The sequence below is a fragment of the Dendropsophus ebraccatus genome, unplaced genomic scaffold (assembly GCF_027789765.1).
Source record: "Dendropsophus ebraccatus isolate aDenEbr1 unplaced genomic scaffold, aDenEbr1.pat pat_scaffold_1337_ctg1, whole genome shotgun sequence".
Taxonomy (NCBI): domain Eukaryota; kingdom Metazoa; phylum Chordata; class Amphibia; order Anura; family Hylidae; genus Dendropsophus; species Dendropsophus ebraccatus.
In genome coordinates, this window is record NW_027208757.1 from 14,867 (window position 1) to 20,953 (window position 6,087).

The window sequence follows — 6,087 nt, forward strand, 5'->3', positions numbered from 1 at the left end:
CCTGTGAAACACCTGACTGTCCCTGCTACACACTGTCTCCCTAACACCTGACTGTCCCTGCTACACACTGTCTCCCTGTCTAACATCTGACTGTCCCTGCTACACACCATCTCTCTGTGTAACATCTGACTGTCCCTGATATACACTGTCTCCCTGTGAAATACCCGACTGTCCCTGCTACACACTCTCCCTGTCTAACACCTGACTGTCCATGCTACACACTGTCTCCCTGTCTAACATCTGACTGTCCCTGCTACACACTGTCTTCCTGTGAAACACCTGACTGTCCCTGCTACACACCATCTCTCTGTGTAACATCTGACTGTCCCTGATATACACTGTTTCCCTGTGTAACATCTGACTGTCCCTGATATACACTGTTTCCCTGTGTAACATCTGACTGTCCCTGATATACACTGTCTCCCTGTGAAACACCTGACTGTCCCTGATATACACTGTTTCCCTGTGTAACATCTGACTGTCCCTGCTACACACTGTCTCCCTGTGAAACACCTGACTGTCCCTGCTACACACCATCTCTCTGTGTAACATCTGACTGTCCCTGATATACACTGTTTCCCTGTGTAACATCTGACTGTCCCTGATATACACTGTCTCCCTGTGAAACACCTGACTGTCCCTGATATACACTGTCTCCCTGTGAAACACCTGACTGTCCCTGATATACACTGTCTCCCTGTGAAACACCTGACTGTCCCTGCTAAACACCATCCCTCTGTGTAACACCTGAAAACAAATATGAAAACCACTATTCTTACTCTTGAGGTCACATGGTTTAGCCAGCCAATGAAAGTAGACGCCATTTTAGTGATGCCAGCATGCTCCTAGTGACTGTCCCACCCCCTGCATAGTTATTGGTTTAAAGAAAACGCCAGGAAAGGTGGGAGTGGAATTGAATTTTTACAGCTTTTTTGGTCGAATATTCAATTGAAAACGAATATTTTGGACTCGATTGAATACCTACTCACAGTACTCGCTCCGCCTCTAATCATAACGTGTGGGGTCCCCAGTCCCACTGTTGTCCTTGGATCTATACACTACAGATAGTATACAACTCAGATGTCACAACTGGGGTTGTGGATCCACTGTACCACCACTAGCGATGGCATAAGCCGCACAGGGGAGCAGAGTCTAAGAAGATGCTGGTCTTCACTAGTGCCCCCCATAAGCGGGATGGACTTGCTGCGGCAGGTGGCCCCCAGGTCACTACCCCTGCTACCCTTCCTAGTGGCGGCGGGCGAGGTGCAGCTAGACGCATGTAGGCAGGAACACAACAGGACTCACAGCTTGCACCGGGGCAGCAGTCGCAGGAAGGAACCACAAATAGCTGGAACCAGGAACAGGAAGAACCAGGAATCACGGGCAGGAACCACAAATAGCTGGAACCAGGAACAGGAAGAACCAGGAATCACGGGCAGGAACCACGGACGAGCTGGGACCACACACTTATGGGAAGCAAGCAGAGGATCCAATGAATAGGGCAGGGCTGCAGTTTATACTGGAAGGCTGCTAGGCAGCAATCAGGGGCACACTGGTCCTTTAAGTTTAAGCAGAGCCGGGACACGCGTCGGTCCAAGGAAGACATAGATGCCAGCAGAGGGAGGAGCAGGAGCCTGGGGGAACAGAACAGAAGGACCCATGTCCGTGGCAAGAATGACAGCATGGCTGCGGCTGTAACATCAGACATTTTGGACATATAGTTTACACACTGTTCTGTTTGATTCCTTTATGCTCCGGTCCCGGGGACTTGTGATGGCGTACTGAGCACATACAGTACAACACACGCACATCCCTTATATGAAGGCTACGTGATTGTATATGAGGTGTTTTTACAGTGGCAAATAAAGCTATAGTATTATAAGTGGGTGTGACAGACGTCATTGTTGCTCGGCCTCACTACTTTTCTTTCATCTATATTGTTTTCTCAGAGACGTGGCACCTCGATTTGTTGAGGACTTATATTACATTACTTGTACCCATCTATATTATAGTTGTTACACCTGTCCTGTACACCGTAACACCACTAGACACACCTCTCCTGTACACCGTAACACCACTAGACACACCTCTCCTGTACACCGTAACACCGCCACCACTAGACACACCTCTCCTGTACACCGTAACACCGCCACCACTAGACACACCTCTCCTGTACACCGTAACACCGCCACCACTAGACACACCTGTCCTGTTCAGAATATCAAACAAGTTCTCTGGGCTACTAAGCCCCGCCCACTCCTGTCACATGATCACAGGTCCTTCACCACAAATCGCTTCTATCCTCCACTGCTGAGCTCCGCCCCCACATGTACTGGTCACATGATTGTGACATCATCACAGGTCCTACACCTCCAGCATCTACCAGATACAGAGCAGCTCCTGGTCGGGCAGTCACTGCTGTTGTGTTGTGTGTGGAGATCTCTGCTCCTCAGTGTGTGACCCCAGCAGTAAGGTAAGCTTACAGGAGGAGGGGTGTTACATTGTGTTACTATCAGTGTGTGACCCCAGCAGTAAGGTAAGCTTACAGGAGGAGGGGTGTTACATTGTGTTACTATCAGTGTGACCCCCCCAGCAGTAAGGTAAGCTTACAGGAGGAGGGATGTTACATTGTGTTACTATCAGTGTGACCCCCCAGCAGTAAGGTAAGCTTACAGGAGGAGGGGTGTTACATTGTGTTACTATCAGTGTGACCCCAGCAGTAAGGTAAGCTTACAGGAGGAGGGGTGTTAGATTGTGTTACTATCAGTGTGTGACCCCAGCAGTAAGGTAAGCTTACAGGAGGAGGGGTGTTACATTGTGTTACTATCAGTGTGTGACCCCAGCAGTAAGGTAAGCTTACAGGAGGAGGGATGTTACATTGTGTTACTATCAGTGTGACCCCAGCAGTAAGGTAAGCTTACAGGAGGAGGGGTGTTACATTGTGTTACTATCAGTGTGTGACCCCAGCAGTAAGGTAAGCTTACAGGAGGAGGGATGTTACATTGTGTTACTATCAGTGTGACCCCAGCAGTAAGGTAAGCTTACAGGAGGAGGGATGTTACAATGTGTTACTATCAGTGTGTGACCCCAGCAGTAAGGTAAGCTTACAGGAGGAGGGATGTTACATTGTGTTACTATCAGTGTGACCCCCCAGCAGTAAGGTAAGCTTACAGGAGGAGGGGTGTTACATTGTGTTACTATTAGTGTGACCCCCCAGCAGTAAGGTAAGCTTACAGGAGGAGGGGTGTTACATTGTGTTACTATCAGTGTGACCCCAGCAGTAAGGTAAGCTTACAGGAGGAGGGATGTTACATTGTGTTACTATCAGTGTGTGACCCCCCCCAGCAGTAAGGTAAGCTTACAGGAGGAGGGATGTTACATTGTGTTACTATCAGTGTATGACCCACCCAGCAGTAAGGTAAGCTTACAGGAGGAGGGATGTTACATTGTGTTACTATCAGTGTGACCCCAGCAGTAAGGTAAGCTTACAGGAGGAGGAATGTTACATTGTGTTACTATCAGTGTGTGACCCCCCCAACAGTAAGGTAAGCTTACAGGAGGAGGGGTGTTACATTGTGTTACTATCAGTGTGTGACCCAGCAGTAAGGTAAGCTTACAGGAGGAGGGATGTTACATTGTGTTACTATCAGTGTGTGACCCCAGCAGTAAGGTAAGCTTACAGGAGGAGGGGTGTTACATTGTGTTACTATCAGTGGTGTGACCCCAGCAGTAAGGTAAGCTTACAGGAGGAGGGATGTTACATTGTGTTACTATCAGTGTGACCCCAGCAGTAAGGTAAGCTTACAGGAGGAGGGGTGTTACATTGTGTTACTATCAGTGTGTGACCCCAGCAGTAAGGTAAGCTTACAGGAGGAGGGATGTTACATTGTGTTACTATCAGTGTGTGGACCCCCCGCAGTAAGGTAAGCTTACAGGAGGAGGGATGTTACATTGTGTACTATCCACTGTGGTGACCCCCCCAGCAGTAAAGGTAAGCTTACAGGAGGAGGGATGTTACATTGTGTTACTATCAGTGTGTGACCCCCCCAGCAGTAAGGTAAGCTTAACAGGAGGAGGGGTGTTACATTGTGTTACTATCAGTGTGTGACCCCAGCAGTAAGGTAAGCTTACAGGAGCGAGGGATGTTACATTGTGTTACTATCAGTGTGACCCCCCTAGCAGTAAGGTAAGCTTACAGGAGGAGGGATGTTACATTGTGTTACTATCAGTGTGACCCCAGCAGTAAGGTAAGCTTACAGGAGGAGGGGTGTTACATTGTGTTACTAATCATTGTGTGACCCCAGCAGTAAGGTAAGCTTACAGGAGGAGGGATGTTACATTGTGTTACTATCAGTGTGACCCCAGCAGTAAGGTAAGCTTACAGGAGGAGGGATGTTACAATGTGTTACTATCAGTGTGTGACCCCAGCAGTAAGGTAAGCTTACAGGAGGAGGGGTGTTACATTGTGTTACTATTAGTGTGACCCCCCAGCAGTAAGGTAAGCTTACAGATGAGGGGTGTTACATTGGTGTACTATCAGTGTGACCCAGCAGTAAGGTAAGCTTACAGGAGGAGGGATGTTACATTGTGTTACTATCAGTGTGTGACCCCCCCAGCAGTAAGGTAAGCTTACAGGAGGAGGGAATGTTACATTGTGTTTACTATCAGTGTATGACCCACCCAGCAGTAAGGTAAGCTTACAGGAGGAGGGATGTTACATTGTGTTACTATCAGTGTGACCCCAGCAGTAAGGTAAGCTTACAGGAGGAGGAATGTTACATTGTGTTACTATCAGTGTGTGACCCCCCCCAACAGTAAGGTAAGCTTACAGGAGGAGGGGTGTTACATTGTGTTACTATCAGTGTGTGACCCCAGCAGTAAGGTAAGCTTACAGGAGGAGGGATGTTACATTGTGTTACTATCAGTGTGTGACCCCAGCAGTAAGGTAAGCTTACAGGAGGAGGGGTGTTACATTGTGTTACTATCAGTGTGTGACCCCAGCAGTAAGGTAGCTTACAGGAGGAGGGATGTTACTTGGTGTTACTATCAGTGGGTGACCCCAGCAGTAAAGGTAAGCTTACAGGAGGAGGGATGTTACATTGTGTTACTATCAGGTGTGACCCCAGCAGTAAGGTAAGCTTACAGGAGGAGGGATGTTACATTGTGTTACTATCAGTGTGACCCCAGCAGTAAGGTAAAGCTTACAGGAGAAGGGATATTACATATGCTGTGGCCCCTGTATGGTTTGGGGCCCCTGGCTGTGACATAAAGGCCCCGCAGGACTAGACCCTCCATGTGCTCCAGTTGTCTCCTCTTCTCCCCCAGACGCTCCTCCTCCTGAATGACCCCCCAGGATGGAGAAGGACAGGAATGAGATCAGTAAGAGAATATTACACGTCACCTTGGAGATCATCCGCCTGCTGACCGGAGAGGTAACTTCTCTAGATTTCCACCATTGTTGTCCTGGGCTCTTTGGCCCCTCCCTCCCCTCCCCGCTCTATGTTCTGGATCTGGTCTCCTCTTTGTAGGTGCGGTGGTCTCCAGAACTGACCCCAGTAGTCCAGTATGTGTCTCCTCCTGCTCCCTCCTCCTCCCTCACTAGAGCTCTATACAGGGGGACAATCTCCTCTTTGTAGTGAGGAGGAGGCAGGAATACTGGGCTCAGTCCCCTCATTGTCTCTCTCCATCCCCAGGATTACACCATAGTGAAGAAGACATGGGGGGAGGGTGTGGCCTTCCCCCAGGAGTCAGGAGGGCGGAGCAGGGCCCGGGGCCCCATCACGGAGCCTCCATCACTGATACATGAGCAGAAGAATCCTAGAACTCACCCACAGGATGACTGAGCTGCTGACTGGAGAGGTGACACTGGGGAATGCTGGGAGATGATAGAGTAATCCAGGAGGCAGCAGGCTGGGGGGGGATGACTGTGTGATCATTGTGTGTGTCAGGTTCCCTATAAGGTGTCAGGGATGTGGCCGTCTATTTCTCCATGGAGGAGTGGGAGTATGTAGAAGGACACAAGGATCTGTACCGGGGGGATCAGCCGCTCATGATGGAGGATCAGCCGCCCGGCCTCACAGCACAAGG

The 6,087-nt window shown here is 49.4% G+C and overlaps 1 long non-coding RNA gene across 1 annotated transcript; it reads left to right on the forward strand.

Moving 5' to 3' along the window:
* Positions 1-2,354: 2,354 nt before the first annotated feature.
* Positions 2,355-5,880, forward strand: LOC138775093 (uncharacterized). Its single transcript, XR_011360488.1, has 3 exons — positions 2,355-2,473; positions 5,326-5,432; positions 5,694-5,880. It is a non-coding gene; the product is annotated as an uncharacterized lncRNA (long non-coding RNA).
* Positions 5,881-6,087: the final 207 nt, after the last annotated feature.